We start from the raw sequence: 23,424 nt of genomic DNA, 5'->3' as shown, positions 1-23,424 counted from the left end.
TGTTTGTGAAATGAAAGAAGATGCTACATTGCAGGCCTATCTGTCAGTGGCATGGTATATCTTCAGGGTTGTCTCATCCATAGGGGTGAACTATATACATACAGGAGTGGAGTGACTGGGTCGTGTGTCAGGAGGTCATTTTGCGAACACAGAATGCAGAGGCCATGCAAGAGTAATCAAAATAATGTGATTTTTAAGGTTTGGTGGCTGATGCGCCACTGAAGTGAGATAAACCATCTGTACATCACTATGTATCACCTGAATTTACCTCCAGTGGTGTATAGGGTGAGATTCTAAAGCTGTTTGTTCATGAGATATCATACCTGGATATCTAATTGGACCCTTAGACTATTAGACTAGGCCAGGCCTGGATTAACTAATGTGCATTTGGGGGGGGGCCCAAATCACTGAGACGGGGAAACACAGACACATGAAAGGCAGGGCGTTGCTGGGTGGAAGGCCCTACCTGTATGCTGTGGTAAGAGCCAATGGATGGTAGCAGGGAGCTGGGCCAGCCTCGCAGGACAGGAGGCAGGAGCTGCTGCAGGATGAGTCAAGTTATTTTGTATGAACACGCATAGGAGTTAATTTACATGTGTTCTGTGTATTTGGTTCATGCACTCTGGCATGATTTGGAGCCAACAGATAAAGTACTTTTGTGGGCTCTTTGTACTGCGATACACACTTTACTGTAACCACAGTGAGTCAGACAGTTTTCATCCCAACGTGGTGCAAACCCAGAATTACTCTAGTGCTGACAATAGATATTCTGGCTTTTTATAGAGTTACTGGAACAAAGTGTATCTCTTATCTAGGCAATCCTTTAAATCTTATCAACATGTAGTTACTTAAAAAGATACCTTTCATAAACCATGGAATTCAAAGAAATGTACCAGCTCTTGATCAGTGTTTGTATATTTTACTGGTGAAGGGAGAGGAGCTAAGCAAACAACTGAAGCAGATGATAAATCCAAAGTTACACTATTGTAAACAAGCTAAAACCAAAGTGAATATACTACTGCCGTTGCCAGGATTGCCAAAAATCACAAATCATCAGTTTATTTTTTAGCCCACCTGATCCAATCACTGAGGAACTCTGATTTAGAGAGATGTCGGATGGACTTATTCCTGCTGTGTAATACACTGTGCCTGCATTAAAGCAGCTTATGGAATGAGTCCAATGGCTCAGATACATGGAAGAAAAAAGAGCAGAGAAAGAAAAACTAGGTGATTTTTCAAGAGGTGCAGGATGTAATACTGCTTTGCAAGCGTATCCTGTTAAACTTGTTTATAGGGACCGCTCAAAGGATAGACACAAATCACTTTCTTAATGGAGCTGATTTTCTAATAAAGGTGGGTTATGCAACAGGGAGGTCATTTTAAACAGGAGGATGCCTAGTAAGTGCTGCCTCTTTCACACAGGTTTGATTGCAGCAGGATATTTCATCACAGAGACGCTGAATGTGCCTTTCAGCTTATACGCTATATATGTGTGAATCACTTATATGGACTTGAAGGCAGCCACTTGTGGGGAAGAATAGCAGCAGGGCGCAGTAACATCAGACGACTGTTTAGAGAGGAAGCGATGAAGGATGTGTGTCCAGTTGATACTGCAGGTGTTCAGGTTTTCCATATTTCTATTTTTTATGTGTTCATATTTGCTAAGCAATAAAACAGTCTGAAGTGGCTGATGACAAAACCTAAAATGTCTGTCAATGCCAAATCTCCATCCTCCCCAGGTGGCCAATATGGCCCTCTCCACCCCTTCCTCACCACAGAAAATGCCATTGACTCATCCAGGATCTCCTCCTTTGGGGTGGGGAGTGGGTGTATGTGAGAGAGTGAGCGAGAGATGCTGCCTCTGCAGTATTAGTAGATATGGGTGAGTACTGAAGGCAGCATTAGCAAGAAGCTCCCCAAAGTTACCCTTCAGAGTTTGTCCCCCCCCTGCCCTGCTCAAGCAGGTTTTCCTGGAGCAAGGTTCAATATGGCTCTTAGTTTGAATATCTCCTTTCCAGACATGCATCTGCTTCTCTTTCATGTTATAATCAGCATTACCTGTTTATCACACATTTTAAAGCAGATATTCCACCCACTTGATAACTGTGCAGATGCGGTGTATCAGTGTAAAGATAAAAGCTAGAAGGGGAAGAAAGAGGATGAATGTAATAATTGTTTGCAAATCAAGTTATGAAGCTCAAGCAAATATACAAGTGGAAGAAAGAGGGAAGGGAGCTTTATAACCTCAGTATCGGCAGGAATTACAATTCACAGGGAACATTTGGTTTCTTTTATACTGAGTTAGTAGATAAGGATATTTATCTGATGTTGTTTGCTCTGCACATAAACTCTTCTGATTTAGATGATAGATAGAAACCATTTATACAGATAAACACAGTAGGGGTCTAAACATGGATCCCTGTGGAACACCAGATGTGAGTAAATGAACATTTGATTTTCCTCTTGTCTGCTTCTGACAACCTGATGGATAAGAGACCATCCCCCTGAATTCCCTTAAAACCTGATAGCAGTAATGCAGATAATAACACTGAGAGAGATACGGTATTTATTAAATCTGCTCTCTAAATATTAATAGGACAGCATCTGTGATCTTTCTACTCTTTGACTGTACTTCTTAAGCACGGTGTCACTTGCTAACAAAGATAAATGCACTATATAGAAGCAGAGGGTTTAAGACCACAGTGGTTGCCAAATGCTTAAGGTTCATCCAATTTACAAATTAATATTCTACATCACAATTGATTAAATAAAAGGAGTGTGAGAAGTTTACAAAATTGCTTTTAAAATGGAAACAGATTTTGTGAATAGAATAAAGAGAGGCCATGTTAATTCTGCTTCTCCTACTCTCCCACATGGGTCTAATGCCAGACACCAAAGAGCATATTAGCAGAAAGGGCTTCAGCATTTTATAAATTAGAAATATCTTTAAAGTGTCAGCATTTTTCTTTCCTTTTTTTTTCTCCCTCTCCATTTCCTCCATATCTCAAAGATGAAAGCTTTGCAAAGGAAAAGGCCACTGGGGGCCATGTCTTGGCCAGATGCTTTTATTCACTATGTCATGTCTTTTCCAAAGTTAACTGTCAAGTGCACTTGTAGTTCAAGCATTTCTGAAACACTCTAGTGCTGTAACTTCTCTCCTAAAGCTAAAGTAACCAATTTTCGTACCTTACAAAAAACTGAGGATCTGAACTCCCTTGAACTTTAGGGAAGCTTGAAAACCATATCATGAACCAGTCTCTGGGAGTCAATTACACATGTCCAAATAAACAAAAACTGGAGTGCCAGTCCTCCACTCTGCTACCATTTTGAATGCAATGAAGAAATCAAGGGAATTACAACTCTGTTGACACCAGGGGAGATTGCAGAGAGGTAAATAAAGGTATCACTTGGGCAAAATCCCCTCCACAGTGCTAAGGGCCCATGCAAAGCTTATGTGCCACTTGAATCCCTCCTGAAACCTCAAAATAGGGCATTGGTAGGACCTAAGTGAAGGACCTGTGCAGGCCCTCTGCACAATTGGGAATTGCACCCTTCTAGAGCTGGACTATAGAACTGATCTCAGCTTAATATGATTGCACTATTATCTTCTCTTTTTAGCACACAAGTTGTGCAGTGCAATGTGATTGAGCATGCAGGAACAAAACAAACAATGGCTCAAATTATAGAATTGAATGTTAAAAGTTAGGCTCCTAACATTATGCTTCGGACCCTCAATAATAGTTGGCTGATTTTCAGAGCTGCTGAGCACCAGCAGTTTGCATTAACTTCCATGGGAGTGATGAGTTCTCCTCACCAACAAAAATCAGGTACTTTCATGTGGATTGAGGAACTTAACTGTAGGCAGCCAGGTTTTGAATTTTGGGGCGATGTTATTAATATTTTAACTATGGATTTGAAATGCATTTGGCTATTTATTTGCTGGCAGTTTTACCAAACTTTCATGCAGCAAGTCCATCAGCTCAAAGTTGAATCTGTTGATTGGTGATTTCATACTTTCATATTTCAGGATCAGCCATCCTGAATTGGGTGGTACTGTCCAGAAAGTCCCGGTCCAGGGCTGAATGAGCCTGGGACAACATTTGCCCTGGATTCCCCGAGGCACTGCTCTGTGCCTGCCTCAGGCTCAGGGGTGGCGTCAGCCTCTTCCCAGTTGGGTGGGGGGACTGAGATGGGCTTTAGCTCCTGCCCCCTCGCAAGGAGGCCCTGCCCCTTTCTCCTCTCTCCTCCCCCCTGAGGCCCTGGCCAGGCCAGAAGCTGAAGCTGAGCAGTAGTAAGAGCTGCCCAAGTAGTAAGAGCTGCCCAGGCTGCTGAGGGGAGCCCCAAAGTCCCAGACCCTCCACCTGCCCTGGGTGGCATGCCCTGGGGAGTGGGGATATGGGTGGGGGGCTGCTCTTGAGCATCCCAAACCCCACCCCCACCCAGGGCAGGTGGAGGGTCTTGGGCTCTGCACAGCAGCCCGGGCTCCCTGAGTGGCTCTTACCACAGCCCAGCTCCAGCTTGACTGGCAAGTAAGGCCTCCAAGCAAAGAGGAGGAGAAGGGGCAGGACCACAAGGGATTAGGGCACCTGCATGTGTCCTGCTTTTGCCTTTTCCAAAAAGGTGGTCACCCTACTTGCCACAGGCTCTTTAAGGGGAGCTGGGCTCAGCCTTGCCTGTGAAGTAACAGCTATCCCCCCGCTGATCTCAGTGGCTTAATTACCATTAATGATCCCAGCTGTGAAAGGATCTGTGAGGCTGACATGGAGAGAGAGGAGAGATCAGTCAGGAGAAGACAACCCAGGAGAGAAGTGAGTTTCTTCTCTGTGGGAAGGGCCTGGTGAAGGCAGGCTGAATAGATTCCCTGTGGTGGCCCTGGAAAGGCAGCATGGCCCAGTGAGGCAGTCCTGTGGGTCAGTGTTGCATGGGAGGATTAAGGAGCTGGGAGCACCTAGAGCAGTGATCCCCCAACTTTTTATGTCGCGCCCTGCGCCAGAGCTGCGGCTGCAGCTCCAGGAGCAGGAGGGGGACATGGTCAAGGCGGCTGAGGTTGGGGCCACAGCCGGTGGGTAGGGGTGGGGCCGGCAGCCAGGGCCCCATGTGTGGGGCTGGAGCCAGGAGCGGAGCTGGGCGGCGCACCTTCCCGATCCCCCATGGGGGTTAGCCCAGGTCCCAGCTGTGCCCCCCTAAACGTTCCTCTGTGCCCCCTTAGGGGAGGCGTGTCCCACAGTCTGGGGACCTCTGGCCTAGAGAGAAGCCTGAGTGTCCTGGGAACCAGAGGAGAGGCTGTATTAACCATAGGCTACTGGGAAACAGCACAAGGGGCTTAGAGGTTGGAAGAAGCAGACATAGCTGCTTAACACAGGATCCCTGTGCCAGAACCCAAAGCAAAGGGTCTGGACTCAAGCGACACAGAACCCAGAGTGTAAAAGCCCTGACACAAAGAATACTAAGCCGAGGGTGGGGCTGAGGTCTGAGCTGAGAATATGGGCTGAGGGGTAACCTTAGAAGGTTGAAAAAGAGATCTCTTTTCGGGCCAGGTGGACTTTTGTCACTCCAGAAGGGGTCCAGACTAAACATGACTTAGTTGGAGGGCTAAGGTGGGGTCAAAAACAGGCCATTGCAGGACCAAAATCACAGTCAATGGGGTGCTTGAGGCAAAGTTCCTTACAGCGCCACACTTTAACACCAGAGGGCGCTATGGTGGTGAGTGCAACTGCTTACAACACTGAATCCAATAAATACAATGCAGGGTGTTCAGAATAATTCAATTAATAAGAATGAAAAGTTAATGGTCTTCTACAGAAAATGATCCATACTGTTTTTGCCACTCTGCTGGTTAGAAATTGGACTGTGGATAATTGAGATAGTATGAAACCCCTTACAATTTTTTAATCCATTAATTCCTGCACTGTCTTGTGCTTACATTGGGAGGCTGTTATGACAGCTTAGTTCATTATAAACAATTCTGCCCCATTTGCTTTGGAATTTTGTGCTTGTTAGTCCATCAAGGTGTGGAATGCAAATTTGCAAATAAAGGAACTGAGCTAGTGATTCATGTCTCCAATCCACTGTTTTACAAAGGGGTTGGAGAGAGATTTTATAAATAGCAATGGCACATTTTGATGCAGATGCTAGAATTCTGCTTAGAGACTAGTAGGATTATTATTGAGGCACAATGTGAGTAAGGTTTTGTTTCTTTGGATATTTTTGTGTTTCAGTATAGGAATGCTAGCCACAGTTTTGTGATATAATTGCAGTTCAGAGGCTCAGCCCCCAAAGTTCATTTGAAGCTGATGAAGATTTTGAGAGCATCACGGTTAAAATTATGCTTCAGTCCTTTGAACTGTTATCATGTACTGTTGTTACTGGTGCAGAATGACTGCTACCTTCCCACTCTATAAAAAGCTGCTTTTCTGGAGGCATTCAGAGGGCGTCTCATGCTACTTGTTGTAGTACAATTCATACTGCTGTAACATGTTTGAATTTTGAGTGAAATCATAACAATTAAGTAGCCAAGAGCTAGATTATCATGCGAAATGAGGGCTAAAGACTTCTTGTCCTGCAACAGTCATTTGCACATGCCTTTGTAGCATGGCTTTTGTTAAATGATTTCTAGACCTTTCCCCAAATTTCCAAGGTAATAGTTCATAGTTCAGAGACCTGTTACTTTCTCTCCTGAAGATATACCAAGCTGGCTGGTCCATTGTCCTGTAACCAGCAGTCTCAGGTCAGGGAAATCTTACCTAATCTTTCCTCTGCCCCAATAAACTGTTAGCCTGAGTGCTCCAATCGAGCTAGCAACAGAGAAATTATTTAGAGGATCCTAATGTTTATACTGAAGGAGCAAAAATTCTCATAAAATAACAGGGCCATTTCCCTCCCCCCTCCTTGTTTTTTTTACTCATTGGCCAAACCAGCAACCTCTCCAGCTGATCAGTTGCAGCTGATTTTGCTCGCTTTTTATGAAGGAGTCAGAGAGCCTCCATTTTTTCTTGTCTGGATCTGCAAGAGGCTGATCATCCTAATGGGGAAAGAGGGCAGGAGTAGTGTTGCCAGGTGTCTGGTTTTTGACTGGAACACCCAGTCGAAAAGGGACCCTGGCAGCTCCAGTCAGCACTGCTGACCGGGCTGTTAAAAGTCCAGTTGGCACGTGGCTGGAAGGCTCCCTACCTGGCTCTGTGTGGCTCCTAGGAAGCGGAGGGACATGCCAGCCACTTTCCACAAGCCGCCCGAGGTAAACATTGCATGGAGCCTGACCACTCATGCCCTCCTACACCCCACCCCCTTGATCCCAGCCTGAAGCCCCCTCCTGCACCCTAAACCCCTCATCCCTGGCCCCATCCCAGAGTTTGCACCCCCAGTCGGAGCCCTCACCCCATCCTGCACCCAACCCCTTGGCCCAGCACGGAGCCCCCTCCTGCATCTCAAACCTCTCGGCCCCAGCCCAGAGCCCCCTCCCACACCCTGAACCCCTCATTTCTGGCTCCACCCCAGAGCCCTAACCCCCTGCCGCAGCCCGATGAAAATGAGTGAGTGAGTGTGGGGGAGAGTGAGCCACTGGGTGAGGGGGGATGGAGTGAGTGGGAGGGGCCCTCGGGGAACGGGCAGGACAAGGGTGTTCAGTTTTTTGCGGTTAGAAAGTTGACAATCCTAGGCAGAAGCGTTATTCATAGGCACCCTCCTAGGATCTTTTTGTCTTTCATTACCAGATTGACATTCCTGCCTTGGTAGATTCATTCGGTGGCAGGAGGATACTACAGGCTATATTCCTGTATGTTCATTTCTTCCTCCATCCTCTTCCCTCAGTGCCTTGGCAGATCCTCAATGTTAAATCATTAATGGTGAAGAAAGGAATGCTATGTAAACAATTATATTCTGATTAATGTTTTGTTATATCCCTCTATTATAGTCAATCCTATAGCTGACCCTCTGTATCCCCTTCATATTCATATTCTGTGTTCTTTAGTATTGGTTCATTGCTCCTAGGTAAGAGTGCTAATGCAAGGTTTTCTTAATTCTAAATCCTCAATAGAGGCAAGCTATGGTGGTTGAAACTCCCTCATTTGTCTACTCTAGGGTAATTTTACACACACAGAAATCATTCCCTTCCTTTCAGTTTCACTGATGCTAGCATGGAAGCCCTCATGTAGATGGGCCATTAGCATTTTAAGCACCATGTGTATTAGCCCTGCTCAGAATAGGGTTAGATGACACAATGCTTAAAAAAGACAGGACTTGAGAGACCAGATGATTTTATACAACCAGATGATTTTATACAATATAGGTGGTGAAAGTGTGGACTAAAATCCTGCCTAGTGAAGAAGAACGGGGTACAGAGGGGGGGAAATGTTACTTTTCATGCTTCCAAGATTACACAAAAATAACAATCAATAAATAAATAAAGGAGCATTTGAAATACCCTGTGATTATCTCTGATACTTTGTACAAATACCAAGAAATATGGAACTACTCACTGATCAAGTTTGTTTTGATAGAATCACTGTTTTTAGTTATTTTACATGAGAAAACCATCCTGAAACAATCAAGCTCTATTCTTTACCCTTACATTATCTAGTGCAAGAGGGCCACTGTGTAGGGCACCCTGGGCTTGAACAGGCCCCTTTTGAAACCATGGGTCCACTTGATAGTGTATGTTGTAGGATTGGGGCTTAAGTGAGTGAACTGATATTTTTTCTGAGCATATGTAAAATAAACAAAGTCCTCAGCCTGGAGGGTGCTGGAAATGCTGACCTTTAGACATAGGAGCATGATTGGAATGGAACTTGTAATGGAATTGCTCCATTGTTAATACTGAACGGCAACTTAATGTTAAACTGTATCCATGTTCTTAGAAAATTAGCAACCAGAATGGAGAGGAAAATGTCAATATTGGGTTTCAATTAAGAAAAGAGCTTTACTGGCTATTATGGACACCATGCAACAATCTGATGCACCTTGCTTTTTTAAAATCAGAAAAGGAGATCTTGAAATATTACTGCCAAATTTCCCCCCACCCACCCTGCAAAATCCAGGGATGCTCCTTTGAGTGTTAAAATGAATTTGCCTTGCCCATGCTCACTATTCTTTGGGTGGGTGTTATCCCTTAATAAATAGGAGGCTAAAGTAGAAAATACAGCTAGACTGGACACAGTAGTAAAAAGGTCACAGAGGAGTGAATATTTCTGTAATGTTCCCATTTGTTCATTGTGGATGGGATGGGGGGAGAAAGAGATGCCCGCACTCAAACCCTCCTTAATGAAAGCCCAGTCCCACCTATCTGTCTTAGGTATTGATGTGGCTCCTATTACACTAGTATCTGAGCACCTCCCATCCTTTTATTGTATTTAACCTTACAACACCCCTGTGAGGGAGGGAGGTGCTGCTATCGCTGTTTTACAGATGAGAAACTGAGGCTCAGAGAGACTAAGTGACTTGTCTAAGGAAGTCTGCGTCAGAGCAGAGAACTGAACCAGGGTCTCCTGAGTCCTAGGCTAGTGCCCTAGCCACTGGGCGTTCCCTCCTTTTTTCATCACTGTCCTAGTCTTTCATTTTGAAAATCCAAACGGCCTGCAGGAGGGAAAGTTAGGAGGCAGCAGAGAGGTGAGGTAAAGGAAAAGCTGTGGTACGTACAGGCCCACCATTTTAGATCCCAGCCTTCACTGGTCATGAAGTATGCCACCTCCTTGGGTTACTTGGGATTCCTGGATTGGGAGCCGGCCTGTCCCACAGTGTGGTGTAGCAGTAGGATGTGTACATTTGTTAGCTTTCTGCCATGGCCATATTCACATGGTCAGTCAGACATAGACCCACTCAGATGAGAATGTTTCACCTGTGAGTTGTTAGCCGTGCTGATTTTTATTCTCTGTTTTTATTTTTATCTGTAAGTGCTAAAATATTCAGTGTCCTAATTCCTGATGATATAAACTCCCTGTGCAAGGTTCTGTGATAGCCTGAGGACCAAATTGGATTGCACAGGTACAAAGGAGAGCAGAATTTGGCTCAAATGTATAAAGACTCCCTGTAGAATACAAAGCAACAGAGAAGGATGGCTCCTTTAAGCTTCCAAAAAATAATTTCCATGCAGTTCAGAAAATGATTATGAAAATTCAGTACGTATCATGTTATAACTACCAGTGGTAGAAAAATTTGTGACTTAAATGCACTTCAAGTGGAATTTGAATCATTCTTCAACCAACCTTATAGCTATAGTATTTAAAGTACTGGCTGTAGGCACTGGTTTTCAGAGGTGCTGAGTACTTGCAAATCCCATGTAGGTGTACTCTATATTTAACAAAATTAGGTGTATGGTTTCTAGAAATAGTGTGGGTGTTTGCTGTTTTCTTTTGACATGAAACAGTATTTGAATGGCAGTTTTGGAGCAAGGAAGTTCAAAAATCTCTCTTCACTCTGGATTCTCATGCAAATGAGTCTTTCCTTTAGAATCTGTGAGCACTGTACAGTCAAAATTCACCCCCTTCCCAGAGTTAGACCTTATTACTGATAAGTTGAACAAGAAGACAACATGAAGTCTAACCTAGGCTTAGCTGCTCAGCCCACTCCTAGGTCCTTTGCAGTTCACATCCAAGAATCTTTTCCAAGGTTTGACTCCTAAAGAAAGAAGTGCCGAAACACACTTCCAATACTGTCACTCATAAGTGATGGTAACATACTGATATTCTGGTTCCCCCAAAAGGTGCCAGAATGGTATTCCAGACTGTTCCAGCCTAACTTGAGTCCCGATCTTTTTCCAAGGCAGCTCAGCACTCTGGTGGAACTGGCTTCTGCCTCTGTCTCGAGGACAGAGCAGTAACCTCTTCCTGCCCAGATCCAGAGGGAGTTTTGTCACCCTATCAAAGAAACAAAGGAGTATTCTAGTCAGTCTGATTCAGCAAGGTTCCTACCCATGTGTATAGTCCCACTGATGTCCATGAGACGAGTCACATGCTCTAAGGTAAGCACATAAATGTCTTGCTGAATTGGGAGCATTCAATCTGATCCTGTGCCCATTGAATTCAATGGAAGGACTCCTATTGGCTCAGAGGTATTAGGGTTCCAGTTCACCACTGCACTTAAGTGCCTGCTTAACTTCTATTGTCTACAGTGGGACTTAAGCATGTGCTTAAATGTTCCATGAATTGGGAGCCTAGATCAGGCTAATAGTGGAAGAAAAGATGGAGTTGATGTGGGGAAGAAGCGTTGGAGCACATGACCAGATAGTTAACAGATATGGATATATCAAAAAGTAAAAAAGATAGAGGGGATTACTAGAAAACAAATGTTGATGCCTGAAAATGCCTATTTCAGGAAACCAGAGTTGAAGGACTGAAAGTAACTGCCATTCTAATTTCAGTTTCACAGTGAAAATTATCTATATCAAGACACAATAGCAGCATATGGCAAACTTACTCCTGTGCTTTCCTGGCCATTGACTAATGTGTGCTAACTCTGTTAGCACTAGGAGCCCGGTGTCATTACTGAGACCCTCAGTACACAACACAAGCAACAAAAGCACTAGTGAGAGCGTGTGGGGCAGGAAACTCCAGTAACACATGCTCCCATTGTACTGCAAACCTGTATGCTGGGCAAGCTTGCCTTTTATTATTATAGGTAATCAAGTTTTGCAGGCAGAGCAGCTCAGGGACCTGGGGACAGTGTGCTCAGCAGCACTCCTTATAACTAATTTAGAAATGAACTGTGCATTATGCCATAGCCTTCTCCTGGGCTCCAACAGATGAACATAGTGGGGAAAGAGCTTGGCCTTATGCCCTAGGGGCAAAGAAGAGTTGCTGAAACCTATTAGCCAAGTCCCCTGCTCAGTGCCCAAGGTCACCGTCCCACTTGGCTTATGCAAGAATGGAAGAAAGAGCAAGCAGAAAGTCTCTTTCTCTGGTGCGCACACGTGCACTCACACACACGACAAGGCAGAGTTTAGCCATCAGGGTGAGCTCAATTAAAGTCAATGGAGAGGAGAAAAGCAAGCACTTAAAATGCTACAGTATTTGGAGGCTCAAAAACCTGGAATAAATGAAAATATGAAATATTCAGCTGCTGCTGTAGGCGTTTTGGTGGTGAATGTTTTATTGGTCAATCCGTGTTTCTCTCTCCTCTTTCCTCTTAACTTCCGTCAGATGTTTTGGGATGAAAAGGGCAATTCCAGTTAGTTGAATGATTCTGTGTATTTTTTTCTCTTCTCTCTATCACACAAGCACACTCCAAAAGCCTCAGGTGTGGAATGAAACCACCCTGAGACAAAGTCTCCTCTTGAGCTTGGCAATGTCTGAATTGCCTATTGCAGAGGCGTTGCCATTTCCAACTTCTTCTGGAGAAGGATCATTTGCCTATAGGCAGTCTACTTTGTGAACTCCAGCTTGCAGAGAAAAGTGGGTAGTAGCAGTAAGTGTGAGACATTTTAGGAGCTTGACAATGCTCTTTGGAGAGGGAGTGGGAGCAGAGGCAGCATGAGGTGAGATACGTAGATCTGTTTCAGAAGAAAAACAGACATTTCCTAATTTCTCCAGTAGAGTCATAAGATTAACAGGAATTAAGTCAATTTTTTTCTTAATTTGAGAGGAACAAAAATATGCCCACTATTTGGGGGCTATTATACCAGTGCATTAAACTAAAGAAATGTGTTATCTACTAATGGTATAACGTTCCTCTCTTTTATTATGACAGGCAGCCTAGTCCAGAGGAGAGTGTGCTGGATTGAGACTCAAGAGATGTGGGTTCTCTTCCTGCCACAGGTATGATCTTGAGCAAGTCACTTCTTCTCTGTTTCCTTCCCATCTATTTATCTGTCTTGTGCATTTAGCTAAAAAACATTTGAGACAGGGACTGTCTCTCACTATGTGCCTAGAACAATGGAGCCCTGATTTCGGTTGGTGCTCCAAGTGCAACTGTAATTCAAATAATTATTATTACAACAACTGCTAGAGCTTCTGAATCGAGATCCAAATGTTGCAGTTTCACTCCATCTTCATCTTTAACCTGGTAAGGCAATCCACAGGGTGTCCCTACCCCAAGCAAATTCCTAGCATGAAAAGCAAAGGAATCACTTGCATTGCATATTATTCTAAACTTAAATTTCACAGTAATTGAATCTGCTCCTGGAACTACAGTTCTCTTAGTAAATTTATGGATATTGGAACTAAAATGGCAGGAAGGCAAATCTTTTACCATTTGCCATAAAGGAACAGAGTGTAAATGTAGGCAGTGTAGAGAAGTCTGAGCTTCAAGCTGCCCATAATTACACATTAACCTTTCTGATCATGCTACAAATTCTATAGACTCTGTCTCACAGGCTTTCTTGCTTTCATGGATGGGAAACATTTACAAGCTTCTATGCATTTGCCTGCTAAATCAAACCCAAAATGTCTTATATGCTGAGATGTAATTTATATTATCAAAACTGCAGGACCCACTAAACCCAGAGCAAATGAAAAGTGACTCAAACAGTTTTTATGTAGAGGCACAGTGCAGGGCAAAAAATAAAACACAGATTAACGATTGACGATGGGCAGTCAAGCTAATGCTACACATACCATGCACAGAGGAACATGTTTCAGGGTGGAAGAAAAAGAAAATAAATGCAATTGGGAAAGGAAAGGCAAGAATACTAAATCTTAAAGGTACTGCATCACACAATGAATAGGTGAATTGTGTAGTAGTGAAAGGGTGGAATTGTACATTAGGTAGGTCTGTTTGAAACTATAGGTGTTGGTTTATCTGGAGTCCCTAAAAAACTTGATTAATTATTGCTACTATTGTATGTGCAGTAATATCTTTGATATGCCAGATGTAAAAGGACCAGTTCCTACCTCAAGGAGCTTGCAGTCTAGGGATGGGCAGACAGATAAGAGAAGGGAAAGACAATAGTGAACTGGAATTTCTTCTTTGAGTGCTTGCTTGTGTCCATATCACATTAGGGTGCATGCACAACATGCACCGTTGCCGGAGAGTTTTCCCTCAGTGGTATCTGTCAGGCCAGGTCTAGTGTCCTTATACATGCTTATGCGCCAGTATAAGGGGCACTGCCAGCCTCATTCCCTTCTTACCACCCATGATGGTTACTGGAACATCTCTTCTTGCTTTGGCAAGGCGTTTTCAGTGGTTTTTCTCTTCAGCATTTTTTGGTGCAAATGGACACAAAGCTCCACATTCTGAAGGACTCCAGGGCTACCCTCAGGTCCCAGGGCCTCTATGCTCCAGGTTCTTCGAGGAAGCATTTCAGGCCCCAACAACCATCCTGCTTCTCAGCTCCACCGCCGCAACAGGACCTGTTCAAGAAAAGGAGCAGGGGTTACAAGCATCGGCAAACACCCCCGTCCCCCTCAACCTCGCTACCTGGATCATATAGATACTCGGGAGGCCCCAAACAGAACTTTTGAAGGTGTGCCCGTGGGTGCTATGTCAGTTCCTGCATTAGATCCCTTTTCTTTTTGGACCAACTTTTCCACTTCAGCCCAACAAGGTCCTTCATCACTTCAGAGCACTGAGTGCTGAGTAGAGTGGTGGACAGTTATGCCTTTCAGTTTTCCTCCACCCTTCCCTTTCATGCCCCATCCCTGTCCATCTTCGAAGATCCTTTTCACAAGCAACTTCTAGCCCAAGAGGTGCAAGCCCTCCTATAGGTGGGGGCTGTGAAAGAGGTGCCTCAAAACTTGAGTGGGAAGGGGTTTTACTCCCAATATTTCTTAATCCCGAAGGTCAAGGGGGTCTGGACCTGTGCTGCCTCAACAGTTATCTCAAGAAACTGAGGTTCCGCATGGTCTCTCTGGTCCCCATCAATCCCTCCCTGGATCCAGGGGACTGGTATGCTGCCCTCGACTTAAAGGACACCTACTTTCACATTTCCATCTTCTAAGGGCCCAGAAGATTCCTCAGGTTTATTGTAAACCAGACCCATTACCAATTAACTGTCATCCCCTATGGTCTGTCTGCAGCCTCTCTGTTTTTTTACGAAATGGATGATAGTGGTAGCAGGCTTCTTCAGAAGGCGAGGTGTCCAAGTCTACCTGTACCTCAACAACTGGCTGATCAAGGGCCGCTCAGAAGCTTAAGTAAAGAAGAGCATCAGCTTGGTCCAAGCCACCTTTTGAGCACTGGGCCTGTTGCTAAATGAGCAAAAGTCGACTCTCATCCCAGTACAGAGAATAGGATTTATCGGAGCAGTGCTAGATTTGACCCAGGCCAGAGCCTTCCTTCAGAGGCTCGATTCCAGACAATGTTGGATCTGATATCCAAAGTCAATGCCTACTCCATTACAACAGCCCAGTTCTGCCTCAAGCTTGTGGGACATATGTCTGCATGCACTTATGTGGTACGATACGCAAGGTTACACCTCAGACCCCTACAGATGTGGTTAGCTATTCACAAAACATACACCACTTGGACTCAGTGCTTATGGTTCCAGACCTGGTCCTGGGGAGAATTCTCCCTACACATAAATGTCAGAGAGCACAGACCAGTCCACTTAGCTTGCCAGTGTTTCTTTCCAAGATTATGGACAAAGTAGTATGAGTACTTGTGGACAACACAGTAGCCATATTCTACATCAACAAACAAGGAGTGCCCTCCTCCATCCTGTGCCAGGAGGCTGTCTGTCTGTGGGACTTCTGCGTGAAGCAGTCCATTCACCTCGAGGCTACCCATCTTCCAGATGCCCAGAATACCCTGGCAGATCACCTCAGCATATCTTTCACCTCATCATGAATGGTTCCTTCACCCAGAAGTTACCAGAGACATCTTCCAGAGGTGGGAATCTTCCCAGGTCGACCAGTCTGCAACCAGGCAGAACAGGAAATGTCATCAGTTTTGCTCGCTTTGTGGTCACAGCCTGGGCTCCCTTTCCAGCACCTTCCTGCTTCCATGGACAAAGCTCCTATTCTATGCATTTCCGCCCATTCCTCTGGGGCACAAAGTCCTTCTGAAAATTAAGCAGGACAAGGCTATCGTTATTCTTCTAGCTCCTGCACAGCTGCACCAACGCTGGTTTGGCATGCTACTAGACTTGTCAGGAGCATCCCGCTGCTGCCCAGACCTGACCTCTCAAGACCACAGCTGTTTATTCCACCTGAACCTCAGGGCCCTTCACTTGACCACATGGAAACTCCATGGTTGAATCCAGAGGAACAAGCCTGTTCAGAGCAAGTCTAACAGGTCTTGCTAAGTAGAAAGCCATCTACTAGGGCTAGCCACCTGGCCAAGTGGAAATTTTTATTGATCTGGTCTTCCTAATAAGGTTTTTCTCCAACTTGGTCTTCCCTTCAATCTATACTGGAATACCTGCTCCATCTAAAACAAAAAGGTCTGGCCCGCGCATCTCTCAAGTTACACCGAGCAATGATCTCAGCCTTCCCCCAGTCAGTGATCAGTAGATCAGTCTTGTCACACGAGATGTCCTTCTGCTTTCTTAAAGGGTTAGAGAGATTTTACCCTCAGATTCATGAGCCAATTCCACCACGGTACTTAAACCCTGGTCCTATCAAGACTCACAGGCCCTCCCTTTAAGCCTCTAGCATTGTGCCCTCTGCTCTATCTCTTGAAAGGTCACCTTCCTGGTAGCGATTATCTTGACCATAAGGCTCTTGGAAATTAAGGCCCTTACATCAGAATCACCGTATATGGTGTTCTTCAAAGACAAGGTTCAACTGCACCCCCACCCAGCCTTTCTTCCAAAGGTGATCTTGCAGTTCAATAGTAATCAGGCCATTTTCCTGCTAGTTTTCTTCCCAAAACCACACAGGAATTCAGAAGTGCAGCATCTTCATTCTTTGAACATTAGATATGCCCTGGCCTTCTACACTGAGAGGACCAAACCGTTCCATAGGTCTACACAACTCTTTGTGGCAATAGCAAAGAGGATGAAAAGCCTGCTGGTTTCAGCCCAAAGAATCTCAACCTGGGTAACCTCCTGTATACAAGTTTCAGAGTAGCAGCCATGTTAGTCTGTATTCGCAAAAAGAAAAGGAGTACTTGTGGCACCTTGGTTAGTCTCTAAGGTGCCACAAGTACTCCTTTTCTTTCTCCTGTATACAGGCTTACTACAAGCAGGTGGACATCCCACCTCCTGCTATTTTGACTATCCTACTATCCTGCTTCATTTGACAAGAAGGTCAGGCCTCATCAGCGGCATTCCTGACCCAGGTTGCAAACCAAGACATCTGCAAGGCTGCAACTGGGTCCTTAATGCACACTTTCTCCTCTCACTGTGCCATCACCCAGCAGACTCGAGATAATGCCAAGTTTGGGGGAGCAATGTTGAAATCTACATATCCATGAACTCCTAGCCCACCTCCTTGGGTACCACTTGTGAATCACCTAACGTGGAATGGACATGGTGAAGCACTCAAAGAAGAAAAAACGGTTACTAACCTTTCTGTAACTGTTGTTCTTCAAGATATGTTGCTTATGTCCATTCCATGATCCACCCTCCTACTCCACTGTTGGAGTTTGCCAGCAAGAAGGAACTGAGAGGGTGTGACTGGCATAAGTATGAGGCACCATGGGGCGCTCGAGCTGGCCTGACAGATACCACTGAGGGGAAAATCTCCAGCAACACACCCGCACACACCCAACATGGAATGGACATGAGCAACACATCTCGAACAACAACATTTACGGATAGTTTAGTAACCATTTTTTCTGTACAGATCACCAATATTCATTGTAGGTATTGTTTTGTTTTTGTTTTGTGGGTTCGAATCTACTAAGAATGAAACAGAATAAAAACAAAACCTGAGCATAATTCAGCCCAAAGTGATGACATTTGCCTGCTGCTCAAATGACTGAGTTTAAACTGGTTTATAAACTAAGACATAACTCCAGAAGCTCGCTCAATCTCTTTCAAAGTTTAGCCCATCTCTCATAAAGTTTTACCCAATTGTTCTAAATAATACTACGTCCGTTCTCCCGTGATCATAATGGTCTTTTGCGCCTTAGATTATCTATTTAGATTGTAAATTCTTCAGGGTAGGGATTTTGTGTTTGTACAGAGGCTAGCAGAATGGGGTCCCAATCTTAGTTGATGCCTCTAGGTGCTACTGGCATACAAATAATTAATAATGCAAACCTAGCTCTAGAAATAACACCCCTCTCAAGATATATTTATATTTTTCACCTACAGTGAGGCCTATTGTCAGATATCACTCGAAGGGATAACAAAAATCAATTACTTGGATGAGATGATTATTTTTAATAAAGGCAGAGCAGCTCTACAGTCTTGGAGTTTATGGGTATCTCAAGCTGGCTTGGCATAGCTAACAAATCAATCCAGTGCTCCAGCCCCAAGTGCATGGCGTACTACTCCAACAAAGCCGTGCTGTCAGGGAGTTGCCCACTAGCTGCTGGTCCCAAAACATTCCAGAGTGGTGTTCAGAGCACAGAAGGGAGCTCACGCAAGTTAATGTTAATTTGGACATCAGACTAGATGATCACAATGATCTTTTGGGGTCCTTAATCTATATCCAGCGCTACCAGAAGCTCACTGGTCACTGATAACAATCCAACTGCTGGGCTTCTGTTGCACCGACCAACATATTTTGACTATTATTTGGTGTCATAAGGTGTTAAGAAGGATCAAATCAAATCCTGCTTTTTGTTGCTGGGTGGTGGTCAGCTAATTTTTCCTCCTTCAACAGCTTCATGCAGATGTTCCATACCTGCAGGCTACTTCTGAAAAATTCCCGGCTGCACCAAAATGTGGTAGACTTTCCCTGGAAGCCCACCCCAACTCTTTCTGAAAGTATCATATGACAATATGTACAGTAGATCCGCATTCTTAGTTCCTAATGATTTATGAATGACCATGATTTCCATTAGTCTGCAGAAAGGGGATAGTATGTCTCTCCCAGTGCACAGAACCCCATTTGTTTCTGTTCCTGTCAGCAGTTTGCATAAGTGAGTGATTTTATTTCATGTGAGAGAGGAGGCAAACACACAAGTTATCCCAGCAGTGGAAGATTTGTCAAATAAAGCTTTTAATAATGGTGTTGTTTGACAGTTTCATAGTGCTTCAACTTTTGAGCAGTTTGAAAGTGGTAGGTTTTCAATAAAAATTAAGTCTTTCTCTGGAGGAAACTCAGTCCCCTGTTGTTTTTAAAAGAACTAGTCTTGAGTGTATTGAAGCACCTTAATCCACTATAGAAAGTAAAACTCAATCCTTTTCTGTATTAATAAATCTTGCAATCCATCATCGGTAGGTGTTGTTTGTAATTTTTGCCCTAGTATGTCAAGTGGGCCTGATAAACCACCTTCCTAACCAAACTTGTTGGGTGATCATTATGTTGCTCACAAGAATAAATTATCCAGTGTAGTTCTCTGTAGTTTACTTAAATAGTCCAGTGATGTTTCCAGTCACTTTTAATTACTAATTTAATTTGTTTAAACAGTTTGGTAAGTTATTCAGGTGAGGGGGAAAGGGAATGGGAAAGTGCTGGTGTTCACAAGGTCAGTGTTACTCCCCCACCCCTAGTCATAAATAATTGTACATCATAGGACAACCTATGGAATGGTGTTGAAGCATGAAGGGACATATGAATCTTTAGCACATTTGGCATGTAAATATCTTGCGATGCCAGATACAATAGTTCCATGCGAATGCCTGTTCTTTCAGATGACATTGTAAACAAGAAGCAGGCAGCATTATTTCCTGCAAATTGTAACCAAACTTGTTTGAGTGATTGGCTGAAGTAGGACTGAGTGGACTTGTAGGCTTTAAAGTTTTACATTGTTTTATTTTTGAATGCAGTTATTTTTTGTACATAATTCTACATTTGCAAGTTCAACTTTCATGATAAAGAGATTGCACTACAAAATTTGATGGGGGAATTGAAAAACACTATTTCTTTTGTTTTTTACAATGCAAATATTTGTAATAAAAATAAATATAAAGTGAGCACTGTACACTTTGTATTCTTTGTTGTAATTGAAATCATTATATTCGAAAATGTAGAAAACATCAAAAAATATTTAAATAAATGATATTCTGTTATTGTTTAACAGCACGATTAATTGCACGATTCATTTTTTTTTAATCGCTTGACAGCCTTAATTTATAGCTTCCATTCTTGTTTTTTCTTTCTTCTGGTAGAACATGATCACCAGGGATCCTAGAAATCTGTTTGCCACAGAAAAATACATACTTTGCATTTTTACAAAGAATCTTTATTTTTTACATTCTGTGTAAAAAATAAAAACATATACAGTGGAACCCCATTTATCAGAGACTGCATTATCCAGCTCTCCATATTAACAAAACCAGGATTGACAGCCTGAGCCCTGGCCGGTGGCAGCCCAGGCTGTCAATCCCTGGGCCCAATGCGGGTTCCCCACCACCCAGGGCTGCGGGAGCCTGCTGCTCTCCAAATTATCCAAATTTTTAACTATCTGATCTGGCCTCGATCCCAATTAAATCTGATAAATGGAGTTCCACTGTATATCAAAAAACCATTGAGTTAAGTTGAAACCTATATATATATTGTAACTAGGGAAACTGAAGTTCAGCATTTCATTTTCATCGTGGATTTTTATGCGTTTCTTTATTGGAGAATTTTGATTTTTTTTTATCATAGAAAACTAGGATCCCTGCTGATCACCTACTGCTGAGCTTTCTCATTAGTAGTACTTTTTGGTGTTGGTGGTTTTCACAGCACCCAAAAGTGTGGAAGGTGCTTTATAAAAGAAATGGAGAGAGATGGTTTGTGTTCCAAAAATTCCAGAAGCAGGTCTAGTAAATGTAACAGATGGTAGCAAAATGAGGTGAAGGAAAAACAAGGCAACAGCAACAAGATTGTCTGATGCAGTTTCGCTGTGTGCACACGTAGATGTTTCTGATGAAAGGGTTTTTTTTAAAAAAAAAAAACAGTACTTAGAACTGATTGAAACGAAATTTTTTCATGAACATTTTTAAAAATGCTCCTTTTTTGATGGAAAATTTTGAAATTTGAACATTTTGACAAGTTCTAATAATAATAATAACTAACTTCATGTTCAGAGTCTGATTCTACTGCCTTCTCTTATTGAGGTGGTCCCTACCTCTACAAGTAACCTCATTGATTTTTGTAGCAGAGCTGCCACTTGTTGAGCAGTCCCTCAAGGCCAGAGTTCCCTTTGCTCTTTCTCCCTTTCAGGGCCCCTTACAGACCTTCAACAGCCATTCTTACAAGTCCTACAACCCTCCACTTGAGACTGGTTTAATGACCGCAAATGGTTCCAAACAGTCCACAATAATGTTCATCACTGCAATCCAAAGGTTCATGCTTATCTCTATCTCTTCTGCTATCCACACAGCGCTCTTCCCCTGCCACAGCCTCCTCTTCACAGGATCACCTCTCATGACTGTCTTTCCCTGGAGATTAGTCTTCTGGCTCTGACTTCCTTTTCTCACCTGTGTCTCCCCATCCTTGAAGTAAGGTACTACTAGGTGGGAGTAAGGGTGGAAGAACCTGATATATCGTCCTCTAGTTTTCAGAGGATCAGGTAATGTGATGAAGCCTCCTAATGGGACACTCAACATTAGCTAGCTAGCTGACTGGTTACCCAGGGCCAGATTCTTCCCCATTTACACTGAGGAGCACCTTACTGCTGGAATATTCCGTTAGAAGACTATGAGTAAGGGTGACAGAATCGGACCCTAGATATTGGTGTCTGGGTGCCTGCTCCAAGTCCCACAGACATCAGTGGGAATTGGATCAGACCTTTGGCTCCTGATTTTCCTTGTTGTAGCCTCAAATTTAATGTGCCACTGTTTCCATTTTATACTCAGTCTATTCAGTGTGTCTCCTTTTCTTTATATCAGAGTGTCCAACTCCATTGTCTCCTCTGATGCAAATCCAGCAAGATCCTTCTTCTCCAGCTGCTTCCTCCTCTCTGTCTGTTTCTTTCTCCATGGTTTCCTCCTGCTCCCTATTGTTCTCTATCTCCCTCCGTCTCTCTCCTGCTGTTCTCAGATGGCTTGCTTTGCTCAAGGTCTGCAGACTGGCATGAGAGCATGCATGGAACAATATGTTCCCATTAAATTTACTCACACTCTCTCTCTCTCGCACTCTCTCTCTCTCTGATTCCTTCCCAAAATTAAATTGAATTTTTGTTTGTTCAAATTGCATAATCAAAATCTCCCTGGGTGCAATCACTTTTAATCAAAAACCTTGCCAACGTTTACAATGAAAGAGCACTATTAAAAAGGCCTTCTCCAATATTTTATTTTTTACAGGGACAAATAAATATGCTTCTTAAAATGAGGAACTTATTTCCAATTCAAACTAACCGTTAAAACCCCAGTGAGGGTCCCCCTTGCACATATGTCAGGGTTAGGTAACTGATGGCCAGGGGCCACATCTGGCCTGCAAGATCATTTTATTTGGCCCACCAACCAGAGCAGACAGCTCTGCCAGTGCCTGGAGTGAAGGAAGAGGTGAGAGGCTCTTCCAGGATGGAGTGGACTACAGTGAAAAGGGGTGTGAGGCAGCTCTTCCCCCTGCTTTGAGGAGGAGAGAGAGCTGCTCACTGGCACCTGCTGGAGTAAGGGCAGGAGGCAGCGGCTCCCTGATGGCAGTAGTCTTGCTCTAGGATGGCCCTTGAGGACAGGGAATGTAGATTACCGACTGGGGGTGGCATCGGGGCACGGGCCGAATGGCATATGTGACCCATCACGGCATGGTGGGTCACTGCAGGACTTGCTCCTCTGGAGCATGTTTCTGCAGCAGCAGCAGCCAGGTGAGCTGCCCAGGGACAACAAGGGCAGCTTCTTCTCAATTGCCCCACCAAAAGGTTTTATGGATTTTGTGGTCCTCTGCTACTGTGTCCATCCCTCTGATGTGTAGCACTCTTCATCCATATATTTAAAGCACTTTACAAAGGAGCTAGCATTATCCCCATTATACAGCTGGGGAAACTGAGGTACAGAGGGGATGTGACTTGCCTACAGTCACACAGAAGGCCAGTGGCCAAGCCAGGAATAGAACGCAGGTCTTCTGAGTCTCCTATGGGCCACACTGCAATTCAGGCAGCTATTAGTAGTCCCAAAAGCATAATTAATCAAATAATCTGTTTATTATCTTGTTTTGTGCTCATGCTAATGCTGGAATTATGCTTGTTTAAAACCTGACCCTGCAAACCCTTTATCCTAACCTTTGCCCTAACACTTACTTATCACAGTAAGGATTTGCTGGATTAAGTCTTTAAAGAATATCAACCAGCAGGGTACAAGCACAGTACACAAACCTGTGAGGCCCTGAGTGCTCTCAACTCTTTTTGAAGCCAGTGGAATTTAAGGTTGCTCAGGGGTTCTCTCTCGATGTCTGTCATCAAGGTGTCCATTACAATCACAAATAGGAGTGGGATTAGGGCTGACCCTTGATACAGACCTATCCTCAGAGTGAATGACTGACTCACTGTAGCCGCAGCTGCTTCCCACTTATGTGGTAC

The sequence above is a fragment of the Chelonia mydas genome, chromosome 10 (genome assembly GCF_015237465.2).
Source record: "Chelonia mydas isolate rCheMyd1 chromosome 10, rCheMyd1.pri.v2, whole genome shotgun sequence".
NCBI lineage: Eukaryota > Metazoa > Chordata > Testudines > Cheloniidae > Chelonia > Chelonia mydas.
The sequence above is the reverse complement of the archived record's forward strand: the minus strand, read 5'-3'. Positions refer to the sequence as shown.